At 37.9% G+C, this 18370-nt stretch overlaps 1 pseudogene; it reads right to left on the reverse strand.

Annotated features, from left to right (window-relative positions):
* Positions 1-6965: 6965 nt before the first annotated feature.
* Positions 6966-18370, reverse strand: part of LOC149208878 (sucrose synthase 1 pseudogene) — a 40339-nt pseudogene continuing 28934 nt past the window's right edge.

Genomic DNA, 18370 nt, shown 5'->3' on the forward strand with positions numbered 1-18370 from the left:
ACATTGATAATCCTTCAGTTTTTTATTTTCTATCAAATACTGTAAATACAGTGGATTCCGACCCAAATTTGTCCAATATCAAAGAGACTATCGCCATAAATATCTCTACCATACCTAATGTTGTAGAGAATATTCATGTTGGAAAATCTTGTTCTTCTTCAGAACTGGAAATATGCTCCGCTCTCTTTCGTAAATTTAGAGATGTCTTTGCATGGTCATATGAAGAAATTCCAAGCATTGACTTGAGCATCGTTGAACATGAAATGAAGATGTATCCAAATGTCAAAAAAGTGTGACAACGGCTTCGATAGGTTCACCTGAAGAAAGCCGCTGCCATCAAAGCAGAAGTTGAAAAACTTTTACATGCTGGTTTCATTTACCCTATTCCTCTAACTGATTGGGTATCAAATATTGTTCCTGTGATGAAAAAGCAAGGAACGATTAGAGTGCGCATCAATTACAGGGATGTAAATCAAGATTATCCAAAGGACAACTACCCTACACCCTTCATCGACCAGATAATTGATGAATGCGTCAAATGCGAAATCCTTTCATTCATGGATGGATTTTCATAATATAATCAAATAAACATCCACCCACAGGACCAGTCGAATACTGCGTTTATATGTCCGTGGGGCACATTTGCAAACTAGTTCAACTGCTTAGGTTAGGTGAATGGTCTGATCCACCATTCACCTTTGTCGGTGGTGTGCAGGCAAAGAAAAGGAAATGTTTTATCTACACTATCCTACCTAAACTCAGTGGTTCATTAAATTTTAGTGTAGTCAGTTCTGTAGTTGGTCATTTCTAGCCTGCATATAAAACACAATGAGCAAGGTTTCACATGGGGAAAGCTCAGTAAAAAGTGAACCTACTAATAAGAGACATCTTTAAAGATGATTGGCATGAGCAATGTTACCGAAAGGTTCAAGCTCGTTAAAAAATAAACCCGCCACTGAGCATAATTTCTAAATATTCAAGCTCATTAGAAAGTGAATCCACGCTCAGTAAATAACCTTTGTGATTGCATTGCTATGACCCTTTTGAGCCTTGGTTGTGTTGTTACTGTCACCTCCATTCTTTTGGCCAATCATATGCCTCCACTTGATTGTTTACCCTTTTGAGGAACAACTGCGACGAGTGATTCTATTAGCCACCCTCGTTACATTGCCGTGTTTAAGAAGTTCCAAACTTACTTGGAACCAGTTGCTATTCGAAAACATCACTCGTTCCTAAAAAACGAGTCTCTTTTAAGCTCTTTTTAGACTCATAAAATATGAAAAGATTGCCAAGCTAATGGCCTCTCCAACTCGTTAAAGTAAAGGGAAGCACCATCCCTCCTCTACATTTTAATATTTTTGGACTTGAGGGATCATTCCACAAAAAGATCGAGTGCTTGTCTTTTTTGGCTCACTAAAGCTATCGAAAAGTCACCCCTTTCATATTATTTTATACTTTTTCAGACTTAAGGGATTATGACATGAAAAAGGACTGCTGGAGTTTCCTTTCCGTCCCTTTCAAACTATCTAAACATGAAAAGGACCGAGTTATCTTTGTCGTTAAACTCGTTAAAACAATAGCGACAAACTTGTCCATCCGGACAAGAGCGAGTTTCACTGTCACTAGGCTCGCTAAAACATAGCGACAAGTTCGTTTGAAGGACAAATTATAGAACAAGCATATGTTATCCTCCTCAATCTTGACAAAAATAAAGAGGTATTGGTCAGCAATGACTAGGGAGAAAGGGAAGAAAACTTGAAGAACTTCATTGGTAGTAGGTCGCTCTTGAACATGACACTTTCACTCCATCACCATGATCGAGTCAGGTTGGGTTATTCCGTTCACTGGTCACATCACCATTGGTCCTCTGTACCATCCATTTTTGGGGTTAACGCTACCAATCCATCTCAGTGTCGCCGATATGTTCAAGATAAGTCATTCAGATAATTCATCAACCCAACTAATGCCTCATCCACTGCAATATCTTCACCCTCTATTTTTCATGACCATCATTCCTGAACCTTGTATCATCAGATTGTTTTCACCTCCAGAAAATCATTTTCTTCGTTTCGTGTTGTAGATGTGGGACTCATTAAGGCCCTCCTATGATGGGTCACTTCTTGTCGACATCAGCTCATTATCCAAGAAGTTGACTTAGGAACAACCCTTTCAGTACTTTGAAGCTTTCATGCCTGAATAAAAACTTTCTCACTTCCGGCGATAGGTTTACATCAATGGCCTTCGACCCAAAGATTTTGCATGGTGTTCGACATCAGATCCTATATTCACACCACGTGAATTGTAATGTAGTACCTTGAGGGTCATTATCATTATCGGTGATTCCTCTCATTCACGTTAACGATTTACATCATTGGTTGCTAATCAGGCAATGTCTTTCCATGTTCAACTTCAGAACGTCTTTTCACATGGATCTACTTGTACATCGGGCAAAGATTGAACGAGTTTGAAGACCCTGGATCTAGTTTCATCCATCCGGATTGCGATATATTTAGGAAGATAAAGACGTCAAATGTACACAGTAGCTGCACAGATGATCATCCAAGTTAAAGGATGATGGCTCTACAAGAATCACCAGTCTCCAATAGCGGACGATTATCTGTCCTGTGTACATGAAAATGAATTTATAAAGTTGAGCATGGGAATGCCCGCCTTAGCTAGATCATGAAAATAATATGAAGATAATGTATTGTATTGTATTTTATACAAGTCACCTTCCAGCTCGAAGACCTCAGATTCTCTTGATAAAGCATTTCAGCTGACATCAGAAGATTTAGGACGTCATGCTTTAGGGGGAAACTGTTATATACATATTTGGGCATTGCAACCCCAATCACATATGTCGATAAACCAAGGGCTTTGGAACCCCTAAAAGTGTTTTTTCACACCCTAAAGGATCATGGTCAACTGATTACATCATTTCCCAAAAGTTCCACCTTAAAAACCACTCAGAACTAGCCAAAACCGGACCATACAGACTGCTCCTTGGTCAAGGTGTGATGAATTTCACCTGCTACACACAAGAGGTGCAATGCATACTGAAAAGGCCTTCTGTGGGGTGCGATGAGTGAGAGTAGACAAATGGTAGAGACAGTTTGCTAAGTGGAAACCCAGAGAATCTTCTAGAAACTTCTCATATGACACTTGCCTCTTTGAATTCGCCCAGGGATGAGTAAGAGATCATGAAATCTCCAAGTGGAACCAAGAAATATCAGTGAAATGACACTAATCAGAAAAATTAGGGTCACCAATACTACATCTCAAGTATAGCAATCAGTGGTAGGTTTCCCTCTCCCATTCTAATAGTTTAGTAGTTAAGTAGCATTGCTTTAATAATTTAAGTATAATAATAATAATAATAATAATAATAATAGTACTTAATTATGACTATTACAATAATAGCTATTTATAAGTAACTATTATAAAAATTGGTATTAATATATATATATATATATAAACTAGTTAATTATTAAAAATTTAAAAATTAAAACACTCAATCATCAATTATTAATATTAATTAATATTAATATTAATTAATTATTATTTACTAATTATTAATTATTAGTCATTAATTATTTACATTTATTATTAGGCCTTAGGTCTTGATATTAATTATAAATTATTAATATTAAATATTTATTATTAATTAATTTTTAATTACTAATTTTTAATAATTAATATATATGTATTCCTAATTTTAATTTTAATACAACACTCTTATATTAACATTATTATTCATTAAATACTCATACTATTAATAGTACTATACTAATATTAAATGCTTATATGAATTAAACTTTATCATAATAACTAATATATTAAAATCAATTAATTATTAATAATATTAAAATTAATTAAAAAGATTTTTGTAATAATGATTAACATAATAATAATTTATAATAATTTGAAACAACTGATATTAAAACAGCCGACATTCATCTCATCCCTTAATCTTCTCCCCTCATTACTATTTAATTCCCTCAATTTAGCTCTTCTTCTATCAAGCATTCAAGCAGTCCTGATGATGGATCTCAGTTGGGATTTGAAACGTTGATGGAAAATAAGTTTTACTGTGGATTCTCCAGTAACTATGTCTAAAGATATATACCACAGATGTCTTAAATCCAAAGTTCTTTGAGTTTTTCTCAATATAATTGTGTATTTATAAATCTTGTTATTTGTGGATGCAATTGTATGTTTAATGTATTTCTGATTCTGCATTATTTATGATATCATAGATCTCGATGCTTTGATGGTGTGTTGTTTCTTTGCCTCTATAGATATTCTCTAAAGCCGGATAAGTAGGAGAAGAGTGACAAGTTCTATCAAGGGAGAGAGGAAACAAGCAAGGAGCCAAGTGGAAGATACAAGTTGGTGCTCTCTGCTTCTCTCTTATCTATCAAACATAAAGGAAATCTTGAAGCACTTTGAATTGTTTGTTTCTAAGATAGTTACCCATATTAGTGGGACTAGTAGATAAAAAGACACTAGTTTTCCTCGAAATAGTAAGTGGTGGAGGTGAGGACGGAGGCGGTGTGGATGGATGGGATGAGGATGGAGGTGGTGTAGTTATTCATGGGAACCCTTGTATTGTCAACCGAATAACGCTTAGTAGAGAAGCATGCGCTGCTCCTTCTTCGTCACTCAAATGAGGGTCAATCAGTGGGCTATACTCAAGACCTTTTCTTCCTCCGTCCTTGAAAGACCTTCCACTTCACGTAGCTCCAAACCTCAAGGTAGCTACATGACCCACTTTTTGCAAAAGAGCATCTTAATCCAAGTATTTAGTGATTTCAAATACTTACCTTGTGGCGCCTTAAAGAAGTGGTTCTCTACTTCAGGGTAGTTGACTGAAGTATCTACTGTGAACTCTCTCAAAACCTCTCCTATGATACGGTCGAGCCAATGATCAACAGAACGTGCAATCTTATCTTTAGATGCTTCCAATTTCCTTACTAACTCCAAGGTCTAGACAATTGGATAGCCAAGCCTCCACATTCCTTGGCCATCTGCCAACATCGCGATCCACTCGTATAATTCAACTGGGAAAGAACAGAATAATATTTCATGAATTTTTGTGTACAGATATCTATCCAACCACTGTTCCTTTGTCAATTGTGCATTCTTGTTCTCTTGTGCCATGAATTCGTGGATCTTTTTTTCCAACTAGTCTTCAATCTCCTTCTTAGTTGGATTCCAGTGATGCAATATCACACATCTCGTTATGCAAATCCCATTCTCGGCAACAGAATCATTTGTTGGCTTGATGGGCCCTGGCCCAGGTTCAACATTTAGTCAACCAAGAAAATCCCTAGACTACTGACCCTTTTGGCATGAATCTGCGGAGCAAAGACTAAAGTCTAATGTGAAGCAGTATGGGGGGATGCAGGAACCAAGTTTCTGCACCCTGAGATGGTTGTGATGTTGGTTTTATACCTTAACCCTGCCTTCACATAGATTGATAAACCTTTAGGGCTTATCGATGTACTTGTCTATTAGTTTTTAGAACCTCCACGAAGGTATGGAATCATCCTTCACGTAACTCTAACAAGCGATCTCGGCACTTACGTGCCTATGTAATTACTTTGTTGTATAGTTCTCTGAATTATCTTAAGTGTTCTTCAATTTCATCATGTAGTTTAGATTATCTTTGTGTAAACATATATCTCTACTTGCATTCATATAACAAAGGAAAACATATAGATTCGCGCATCAATTTAGAAGTAAAACATAAACCCATTCCTTAACATAACATAATCACATGCAATTGATAGAAGTAAAGTACACAACAATTTCATTATACTCTTCTCTATTGATGATCCAGATGTTTAGTACAGACTCTGACTACCCTGCGCACACAACTCCATGGGTCTACGCACTCAGTTGTGGACTTCTTCCCTAGTCCTCTGCACACTCTGTTGTAGAGCCTTCTTCCTACGCTAAGACTCTTGCTCTTAGCCCCTTTATAGACTCATCAATGACTCAACTTAACTTAACCAAACTTACTAAAACTCCTCTAAGACCTCCCTTTTATATAATACCATGGCCCATGGACCAAGGGCGGATCTCATCAAGCTAACACAACCTATCTAGACTAAGGGCTGAAGCCCTTTTTGACTCTTCATACCTTCGTGTTCTGCGACCAAAAAATGTGGATACTTTACATTTATTTATAGAAAAATCTGGCCTTCTACCCCAAAACTTGGGGTTTTAACCCCAAAATTGACCCAAGGGGACCAGTTCCAAATAAAAAGGCATGGCATGATCATCACATACAATAGCGCACCTTATAAGTTAATGATTTATATTATTATATGACAGTAAATTTACAAAATTTCGAGGAAAGTTTCACACGCATTGGCCGGGACCCTATATGGTAAAATAAATTACAAATGGTGGTTCAGTTTAGATCGTGAAAATGAATGGAAATTTTTTTCCAGGAAGAGTTAATGGCAGTCGATTGAATTTGTACAAGGGTGATCCCTCACGTACGCAGTGACTATATGATGGTGGGCTAGTCTTAGTACTCCAGAAAGTTTCAAGGAAGTATGGGACTATAAACTACACTACCCAAAAATGGGAAAGACGAAGTAAGAGGGTTGTGTGATGGAATAAATTTGTGGAGTTTGGCAAGGTGGTTGCACCACAAAGGTTGGTGTTGCACAACCTGGTCAAAAAGTAGTCTTTGGATTTATTATAGATGATTGCATGGAAAATATTTTGTTATGGGGAGTGGGGAGGGATTATTTATGGGGAAAATATTTAGAAATATTCTTGCAAAGATGCACTAATGATAGAAATTTGGAGGGAACGATTGGATTCAAATTCAAAATCACCTATAAATATGGCATGTCACCCCCCATTAGAACACTTTGCATCCTAAGAATCGATTTTAAGGATTTCTGCCTTGTGTTGTGCCAAGAGTTGAATTGTATGTTCGAACCAAATTAGGAAGAGCTCTTCTCGAGACCAGGATTGGATAACGTCCCCGAATATTTCCATCTGGAATTTATAGCATATATGATTACAACTACCGCCGCAATAGAAGCAACACACTCTAAAGTAGCACCCTCAGTTGATGCAACACCCTCAGTTGAAGCAACACCCTCTTCTCCTACAGGAATTATGACTATGGTGCCTAGGTCTCCTAGGCCTAAGCCCTCTACCACTGAAGAAAAAATAGAAGAAACCATAGCAAGTTCTGGTGAGGCAATCACCACGAAAAAATCCCATGGAAATCCTCTAGAAGGGGAAAATGGACATATAGCAGCAGCGACATGAGCCCCTTGATTTGGATGAAGAAGAAATATGCAGAGACATTGAGGAGATGTATGCTAAGGAGGATGAGCCTATGACTCAGCTCCTGAAGTGCATCCCACCATGTAAGGGCACAAACATCGTTCCCAAGGACCCGAACAACGCAAAATTTATGGTCTCGACACCACTATTTCCATAGAAGGTGGTGTTTGAGGGTGCGTTTTTGGGCCACATTCCGACACTCAAGCTGGAGGATTGGGATTTGGGAGGTCATGAGAAGTTTCCCTATCTTTTACCGGCTAAATACCTATAAAAGTTTTATTATGACGAAACCAGGGTTACGCGATTGCAAGCCATGAAGTGAGTTGTGGACGTTGAGAAAGAAGGCCTCCTAAACATGCTTTGGGTGTCGTGGTTTACTTGCACCATCATTAACGCTATATGTGTTTAGAAGTTACTCACCTTGGTGCATGATGGGTGCCTCTGGCAGGGAGAATCCATCCCAATTACCAATATGTTGATTGACTGGATCACCTTGTTGCCCTATTAATGTGTGGATCCAACATAAGAATTTGGAGGGAAAACGAAGGAGAAGGAAATCACCGATCAAATGAAGAATGAGTTCAGATTGGTTAAAAAGTCATGTGGATATTCCATCTGCTACATTTTAGATCCCACAATGCAGTTCATCACACATATATTAGCATGTAAAATCATGCGGAAGTGTCACACGGATTAGGTTCTAACACCCATGATCTCTTTCGTTGCACAGTGTGCCAAAGTAGTCTAGTACAAATGGGATCAGTACTTCTGCAAGGAGTTCTTGGTGAATTGGCGAGAGGCCCAAGTTGCGGGCAAGGCATTTCATTATGCTTGGTTACTACTTTTGATTTCTTTAGTCACATGGAGGATGCCGAAGGACAGCGAGTTTCCTCCCCAAGAGTCTGACCTCTCGGAAGCATCGACATTTGCTTCGCTCTGGGCAATGAAGGACACTCCATGGCTCACAGAGACCAAGATGTTTTGGGTACTGGTGGAGATGAATTTGTGCATGATGATCAGTTGAAGGCCGATTTTGTCACCTACCTTACGTGATCAGTGTGAGCCTTACGCCGACTTCAAGGCTGACTTCCATAACTTATATGTTTATGCACGAACGGATCCAAATAAGATATGGCACAAGTTTCCTTATCTTGTTGGTGAGGTGGATGTCACAAAGATTCTAGGTACATGGCTAGGAGAGTGGCTTTACCAATCCGATCTAGGCCCAGGCATGATAAATGTAGCCGAAGGTTCTGCCACGTAGACATCAGTAGCAAAGACACGGAAGGAAGATTAGAAGGATGCAACGTGGGAGAAGGTTGCGTAGCAGAAAGAGGTTGTAGATAAGGAAGCTGCTACTAAGGAAGTTGCTTCCAAGTAAGCTACTGAGAAAGAGTGAGTGGCCCAGGAAACCATGATCAATGTTGAGGAGTCTGACTCTTAGCACACTAAGGACTAAGAAGGGTCAGATGTAGAAGGGGGTGGGTGCAAAGTAGGGAACCCCCTTTGTGGTCAGAAAAAGAACAAAGCAGAAAAACTTGGGGCCATAGAAGAAGAAGAAGTTGAATAGATTCTATCAGGTGGATCCATTAGTCCTCACTGAAGGGGACTTAGAAAAAATTGGTGACAAGGTCTAGGACACTACAACCAAACTATGGGCTTAGTTAGAGCAACAACACTAGCAGGCATTGGGAAATGTATAGAAGGATCTGCATAATCTGCAGATCCAGACAGGTTGACTGCAAGTGAGCGTAGGTCAAGGGGGCGGTTTTCAGGTGAGCCTACATCAACCAAGATCGGATCAAGAATCTAGGCGTCAACCTCACAACACTCCTTATCCAAACCCTGCATGAGTTACACCAAGGAGTATCAAATGAACTAAGGGTCAGGGAGCAGCACGCACTATTGGTGATTATTGAAGTCAAAACAAACAACACACATATCTTTGAAGAAAAGACATAGGAATTAAAGGAAAAGGACGAGATTTCTATGTGCAGCCAACACTTAGAAGTTATGATTACACAGGTGTGTAATGAGCTACTAAAGCTTAACATTGCAGCTGATTCAACGTCAACAGAAAATATCGAAAAATTGGTTGTGGCGGTCAAAGAGTCCAAAGATGAAATCGGCTAATTCTGATTTAAATTATAAATGCATATTTCAAAGCTACAATTGAAGTTGCAGCTGAACACTATGCTAGAGGTTCAAGAGTAGCACATAGCCACTATAAAGGAAATTCCACCCTCGATGCAACATTCAAGGACTGCATAGAATTTCTCAAGCAAGACATGGAGTTATGGACATATCAATAAGCAGACCCCACTCTGTATAAGATTGGCACAGACCTTAGAGAAAAACAGTAGCAGTTTGATGAACTTAGATCAGCTTCATGCGGTTTGGAAACAGTGCAGAGAAAGCTTAAGGCCATGCAACAAACTCAAAGGACCATGGGCCTCATAGTGGAAGGACCCATTATAGAGAACTTGGTCAAGGAAGTACAACAGGGAGCTATGTAGGGCCCAATTAATCTGCAATTTTTGAAGTGGGAATTTTGTGAACTTCAAGGGGAGATTGAAGTACCAACTAAGTGACTGAAGGATGAGTCACCAATTGTGTTGGGGGCATGTTGGGATGGGGTCCCTGGATTTAAATTTCCTATTTCCTTTTTGTAAAAGTGTAAATTCTATGCAATTTATGGAAGTGGAATGTGAAGATAGTAAGAGTCAAAGGGGATTTAGTCCCTTAGGTTGTTAGGTGTTAAGAAAGTTTTTAGACCCACCCATGGTCTACGAACCATGGTATTGTAAAAGGAAAGGCTATAAATAAAAGAGTCATAGCGAGTCTAAGAAGAAAATAATGGAATCTTAAGATAGAATAACATTGTTTGCGCAAGTAAGCTAAGGCAAGAAATTATGTTTCCTGTACTTAGGAAAAGGGGAAGGCTCCTACAGCTGAGTGCATGGATACCTTGGTAAGTCTACAAGATGAGTGCATAGGGAAGGAAATTATGTGCTTTGAAAGATCATAAAATAAAAGATAGTTTTGAGCAATACTTTGTGTATCTGTTCAATTGTATTTAATTATGTTCTATGTGTGGTTTCATTGTGCATCTAAAAGTATATGAATTAGTGTTTATATAATGCATGAAAGAGGTAGATTGGTATGATTTATGCATGTTATGGCTAGTTAATGACCTTCACGAAGATATAATTACTATGTATAGGATTTATTTTTATTAACTATTCCAGAAGGGTTAGGGTTCACAAAGACAGAACTAAGCTCTAGAAGCCCAAGGAACCCATCACACAGACCTTTGGAGGCAGAAACCTGGTCCTGCCATCCCCCAATATTGCTTCACATGATATTGCAGCCAGCACTACGTGGGTTTTTCCAAAAGGGCCAGTAGTTTAGGGTTTTCTTGGTTGGTGCAGCTAGCATTGAACCTGGGTCAGGGCCCATCAAGCCAACATTATGAAAACCATTGATTCTCCATCATGATATGTTCTTCCTATTGTTTCACCGCAATAAGTTCTCTTCTCATTTTGACATTCTCATTTAATAAGTACTCAAAATTATCTTCCCCAACTATAGAAAATGCAACATTTTTTTCCATAATTAGTTTGGGACTCCTTTTGGTGTTGGAGGTTATCATCTTCTCTGTGCCAACCAATATTGGATTATGAGGATCATTTAGGACATATCTCTTCCTTTGTTGCATGATTTTCCTATTCACTTTATCAAACATCCATGACTTTGTCGATCGATGGAAGTGTGATTGAGAAACAATACCAGTAGGCGCTGGGAAATGTACAGAAGGATCTGCACGATCTGTAGATATAGATAGGCTGACTGAAAGTGACTGTAGGTCAAGTGAGTGGGATTCAGGCGAGCCTACGTTAAGTGAGAGTGTAGATGAAGAATCTGGGCATCAACCTCCCGACACTCCCTATCCAAACCCTACATGAGTTACACCAAGCAGTTTCAGATGAACTAAGGATTAGGGAACAACATGTGATGTTGGTGATTAATGAATTCAAAACAAACAACACACATATATTTAAAGAAAACACACAAGCATTGAAGGAAAATGACGAGATTTCTATACGTAGCCAACAAATAGAAGCAACTACTACACAGGCATGTAATGAGTTTCATGAACTTAATATCGCAGCTAATTTAGCATCGAAAGAAAAAATCCAAAATTTGGTTGCGGTGGTCAAAGAGTCTAAAGATGAAATCAGTCGAGTCTGATTTGAATTATAGCTACATATTTCAAAGCTATAATTGAAGTTGCAGTGGAGCACTTTGTTAGAAGTTCGAGAGTAGCGCGAAGCTGCTATAAAGGAAGGAATGGTCACCCTCGATGTAGCAGTCAAGGATTGCATAGAGTTGTTACTGCAAGCCATGGAGCTATGGACATATTTGCAAGAGGACCCCACTCTTCATAAGATATGCATAGACCCTAGAGAAAAATAGTGGTAGTTCGATGAACTTAGATCGGTTCTGCATAGTTTGGTGCTAGTGTAGCAGTTCGCCAAACTACGGGAAGGGAAACTGCTTCATAATGAAATTGAAGAGGTGCACCAGAAAGAGGCCATTCTTATGGAAAGAACACAACCTTAGACAAAGGAGGCTATCCAGCTAACTCGATCAATGTAGAGCAAGATTAATGCCATGCATCAAACTCAAAGGACCATGAGCCTCGCAGTGGAAGGCCCCACTACAGATAACTTGGTCGAGGAAGTATAACAGGCAACTACATAGGGCACAACTGATCTACAAGTTTTGAAGTGGGAGTTCCACGAAATCCAAGGGAAGATTGAAGCACCAACTGAGTGAATTAAGGATGAGTCACCAAATTGTGTTGGGGGCCTATTGAGATGGGGTTCGTGGGGTTAAATTTTATATTTCCTTTTGGTAAAAGTCTAAATTCTCTACTATTTGTGGAAGTAGAGTGCAAAGATAGTAAGATTCAAGTGAGATTAATTCCCTTAGGCTTTTATGTGTTAATAAGGCTTTGACACCCACACATGGTCCACGAACCATGGTATTGTGAAAGGAAAGGCTATAAATAGAAGATTTATAGGGAATCTAAAAATAAAATAATGGAATCATAAATAGAAGATCATTGTTTGGGTAAGTAAGATAAGGCAGGAAAGTCTATCTCTTTTCTTAAGCAAAGGGGAAGGCTCCTATAGCTGAGTGTGCAAAGACCTTGGTAACTCTACAAGATGAGTGCGTGGGGTCCTGCAATTGTGTGCGCAAGGAAAGTTTGTACTTTAAAAGATCATATAATACAAGATAGTTTTAAGCCATAATTTGTGTATCTGTTCAATTGTATTTACTTTTGATATTTATGTGGTTTTGCTCTAGATCTGAAAGTATATGAATTAGTGTTTATATAATGCGTGAAAGAGGTAAATCAATATAATTTCTACATGTTATGACTAGTTAATGACCTTCATAAAGATATAATTGTTGTGTATAAGATTTATGGTTATTAACTGTTTTGGAAGGTTCAGGGTTCATGAAGACATAAATAATCCCTAGAAGCCCCAGGATCCCATCACACCGACCTCTAGATGCAGAAGCTTGGTTATGTCATTCCCTAATAATGCTTTGTGTGAGACTGCAGCCTGCAGTACGTGGGTTGTTACCAAGAGGGCCACCAATTTAGGGTTTTGTTTGTTGGCGTAGCTAATGTTGAACCTGTTGTTAGTTTTTGTTAGTCCTACCAGTCACCCATGATCAAAAATTCTCTTAGAAGTTTTTTGTTAGGGTCTAAAGTTAGTTTTTTATTGTCTTAATAGGTTTTAAAATAAAAAATTTGTCACCAGTTTAGCTTGTTTAGGTGTTTTCCTTCTTCCATCATGATTAGGGTTTTAAAAAGTAATTTTAGTACTGCCATTATGGATGGACATGAGTCATGAGTCGTGGATAGAATCATGTCAATTATCATCACATGGTCAATGGTCATTTTAGAGTTTTAATGGTTAAATTCATGGTTTCATGGTCCATTAGGTGTCATGATGGAGTCAAACCATCAAAAATCAAATAAAGGTCATGTTACAGTTAGGTCATCATGAATGAAAGAGGAAATTTTGTAAAAAGGTTCTAAATGATGTTTTCAAGTGTTGTGAGGCATCAAAAAGTAATAATGTTCATAAAAATCTCAAAAGAATAAGGTTCAAACATGCAAAGTCATTCTTGGAAAAGAATAAGTGGGTCCCATCCCCACTTAAAAGAGGTCAACTCAGCTCTTAAAAGGAAAAAAGAAAAAGGAGAAATTGATTGGCACTCATCTACCGTCCTACACTCTTCATACACCATATCTCACACTTTCCCTCATCAAATTCCTCATTTCATCACTTTTCCTCACAAACCCTAGTCCCTATTATGCATTTCTAGACTAAGGTTGTATCTCATAGTTTTGCATCCCTTCCCATCACTCAAGTACCAAAATTACACTTGCCCTGACTCCATAACATCCATCCCTATCTCCAAAAATTTTCCTAAGAATTTAGAGACCCCCTAACCCCTTCATCTCCCTCAATTTCAAAAATTGCCCAAATCCCCTGTTTTTCCCTACACCAAACCCTAATTTCCCCTCCCATTGAGCTAGGGTTTTCTTTGGATTATGATGAATACTAAGAAGAGAAGGTATAATTGAGCTCATATCAATAGGTATGAGCTAAATTCATCAGATGAAATTGTGTCTACACCATTTCTTAAGAAATCATTCCAGGAGACAAATCATTTGACACACATTGGGATAGGCTTGTACTTCAAAATTAGTTTTTGAAGTAAGGAGGATGAATTTCGCAAAAGTGAAAGAGATTTTTGTCAAAAATCAACCAAGAAAAGAAAACCTCCTTCATTTTATATAATGATGTTATTATTTGGGATAAATTTAAAAAAATATAGTTGCTACAGGATAATTGCTACACTTTCGGAGTAGTCTTGGGCGATTGAATGTTTAGGTGGTTTGGAGAAAGTGTTTGTAGTGCTTGATGACTCCATTGTGTAGAAGACATCATAATATTTCTAGCCATACAAATTTCTTCCCAAAACCCATCTAGGAAGGCCTCCAAACACCTTCTCAAAGATCACATTGCACTTTTTCTCATAGCACGCCGTGCTTCTACAGTTTTTGAGTGACCAACTTTAAACTTCGATTCTGAACAAATGGGAAGGTATTTTTAGAAAATGTAGGAGGTTTTTGTTCATAACATAGCATACCTATCTCCATGACTTTCCAGATCACAAATTGGACCTTGAGAAGGCCTCGAAAAAGCAATTCTACCAATTTCGTTGTGCTTTCTCCTCGCACGTTGTGGTTTTGACTGAATTCACTGCGCTTTTTCCTGAAATCACTGTTTCTCATTTTTATTAGCTAGATTCATGTTTTTATGATGTAATTACTTGTTTTTGATGTAATTATGATGTAACCAAAGGTTAATAAGCTTGTTAGATTTATTTTTATGCAAACTTAGGCCTCATTTATTAGGGAAGTTTAGTCAAAGTTTAAATGGAGGTTTGTTTTAACCTCTCTAGACATTAGGGTTTGATGAACACCTCATGTTAGGTCCCTATACTACTAGTGTAACTCCTTACTATTATTAGTGAAACCCCTGTATTATATTGGCTTGCCCATGTAGCCCCCATATTACTATTATTGTGCCCCATAGAAGCCCACTATTGTTATTGTTGTGCGCTTACATTATTATTGTTATGTTGGCTTTGATTATATTATGACCCCTTAGACTCCTATATATAGAAAGGAGGTCTTGTCTTTTGTATCATTGAATAATTTTTCATTTGTGTAATGTAAAGGAGGTTTCCCCCTCAAAGAGGCTTATTTTGAAGTCATTTATCTATATTTTCTATCTTTTTGTGAGCTTGTTTCATAACATTTGATATCAGAGCTTTAGATTCTATGGTTTCACTGCTCCAAACAAGTCATCGTGGAAGTTTCTCTACAACTTTTTTCCTATGATGTTTCAGAATCTAAATCCAAAACCCATTTGAGCTAAAATCACTCTGAACCTTGGATCCAAATGTCAGATCTTGCATACCTATATTTTCGGAGATAGGGTTTTTGCAAGCTCCAGAATTCCATCTCAAACAGGTCATCGTGGAATTTTTGCTATAATTTGTTTTCTATGAAGGTTGACAATATGAAATTAAAACCCATTTGATCCAAAATATTAGTGACCCTTAGGCCCGAATTTCGAATATTGTTTCACTGTATGTGTGGATATATAGTATAATACATTTAGGGTTTCTGCAGGCTCCCGAATTACATCCCAAAGAGGTGACCTTGGGAAAATAGTCATAACTTTCTCTCTGGGCATCAGATTGAAATTTCGTAAGAAGTTAAAAAAATAGTACAGAATTTAATTTTCTTTGTATTATTTTTAGATCTGAATATCAAAACAATGACACGTGGGACTTCGTACACTTTCTCTCTACTGAAAAAGTATACAATCAGGTCATTTTGGGAGATTGGGCATAACCCTTTCTTGGAGAATCCAATTTCAATCAAATTGGTGGCATTGGAAAGAGGAAATAGATTGATACTGCAAATCATAATTTTAGACCTCGGGAATCTGAAATTTCAGAGATACAACAGATTCAAGATTGAGCTTCTAAAAGCAAGAAAAAGAATGGCTCATGTCAACAAAATAGAAACACCTAGTAAGAAAATTTGGATGGATGATTTGATGAATGTGATCGAAGCTAAGATAAATAGTTTTATATGTGCCATGGAAGCTAATATCGATGGTAGGGAAGCATATTTAAAGAAAGTCATTGAAGATTTAAAGAAAGACATGGAAGGTTTGAAGGAAGGTCGCACAAAGCTGTTATAAGAAAGGCCTCTTAATGATGAAAAGGTAGTAGAGTAAAATCATGATGAGAAAAAAATAAATGTTAATCATAATTTCATAGAATCTAACATTGGATTTAACACCCACCATATTCCAAATATCGATATGAGGAATTTTGATGGTCAGGATCGCATAACATAGATACCACAGATGGAGAAATATTTTGATCTACATGATGTGCAATTGTTACAAAAGGTACGTATTGCATCTTTATATTTAGAGCTGAATCAATTTTTTGCTGGAAATAATACTGGGGGGGGTGAATCAATATTATTAAATCAAACACTTTTTCATTTTCATACACAGATTCATATACGCTACTTCAGTTATGGATATCCGCGTATATATGCAACTGTGTTTAATGTAACTAGTGTATATCCAGTAAACTTATGATTCAGTTAGTTGATCTTCAATGAGTGCATCAAAACATTATTAACCATATGAATAGTAAACAGGTGCAATAAAACAAAATATATCATCACACATAAGAAGCACACATGAACACCATGATATAAGGTGGAAACCCAATGTGGGTGAAAACCACCTGCTGCAATTCATCTCTATCTTCTTTTAATAAGAAACTTATTTTTACAATATTCTGTACTGGTGCAGTCTTATACCAGTACGCAAGCTTCTACTTGTAGAAGACTACAACCTTCTCTCATTCTCCAGCTTCTCCTGGAAGGGAGCTACAACCCTCTTAGCTTTTGTACTAGCTAAAGTACTAGTATGTAGGTGCTCACCTACAGAAGGCTACAACCTTCTCTTTTCTTCCAAGGACCACGTTTCATAAATTTTCAGACTGGATACATAAATACAAAATAATCACTACTGCAATACAACCATTAACTCTAAATCACCCAACAACCGAATCACTAAAACCCTGTCATCAAAACACAGTCACCAGAACACAGACTAGAGCCTAGAACTCTGTAACAACCACTAGAACCAATAGCAACCAAAAATATCAAATATCATAATGTATACGCTACTTTACTGTGTCAAACTAGCGTGTATACGCACTTTCACTAGAGAGAACCCACGTACATATCTGAAGATAATTACTTATACCTTCGCTGTAATTTCCAACTTCAGATATACCTAGACCATGAGATGCATCAGTATTCAGATCTATTCATGAACATACCATATAATGATAATACATTTTAGTCTTCAAGATCTTGGTTGATCAACCTTTATCAACTGCATAGGAGCCTTCTTGATTCAGATCGAGTCAAGCATCACAAACCGATAACTAGCATACTAGATCTCACCCTTGATTAGATATTCATCACTTGCACCTCTTGGCCTAATGATCTTCTCCTTATATAGGTTTAGGCCTCTCTCTATACCATGGTCCAAAACCATGTAGGACCAATACCTTGGACCCAATACCTGGGGTCAACACTTCAGACCAAATACCATCGACCAATACCAAAATACCATCGACCAAATACCACGGACCAAAACTTAGTTTTCCAACATGTACGCACCTTTCCTTCTGTGAACCTGCGTGTGTATGTATATGCACCTTTTGTTCTGCTCATCCGTGTGTATATGCACTTTCATCAAGGTTAACCTGCATATACCTCTCTCTTGACCTGTTGTACTATGATCTGTCATCTAGTTGATTTTCCATCAAGGACAACATCTGTATCGTACCTCTGAGTGAGTTGCCATCAAGGACAACACCTGTATCATAATTCCAACAATCTCCCCCTTTGGACTTGATGGCAGCCACCACTCCCAGTCACTCTCCCCCTTTGACATCAAGGGTAAAGGGCAGACCAAGATGTTCTCTTCCTTGGTATACCTTCTGCTATCCTTACTCCCCCTAAGTACCTGCTGAAATATCTGATTGAACTCCCCCTTTGTATATGCCAAGATGTACCAATCCGTCCATGCTCCCCCTGAGCACATGCAAGGTCTGCAAAAGCATAACATGACTCTATACATACATAAATATCCCAACCAAGTGGGAATATACCATTTTTGACTCATCCACCCAACCAAGTGGGGATATACCAAAATTTTATACATGACTCAAAAATAAGAAACATTACATCATCCATCCCATGCATAGCGGGGTTACAAATCAAAGACCAACAATCTAATCAAGACCATGATAGTCATCAGCTGCTATCATACACCATATATGATCTACA

This window comes from Pinus tabuliformis, chromosome 1_2, assembly GCF_031772625.1.
Source record: "Pinus tabuliformis cultivar Carrire ecotype Pingquan chromosome 1_2, CPIR1, whole genome shotgun sequence".
Taxonomy (NCBI): domain Eukaryota; kingdom Viridiplantae; phylum Streptophyta; class Pinopsida; order Pinales; family Pinaceae; genus Pinus; species Pinus tabuliformis.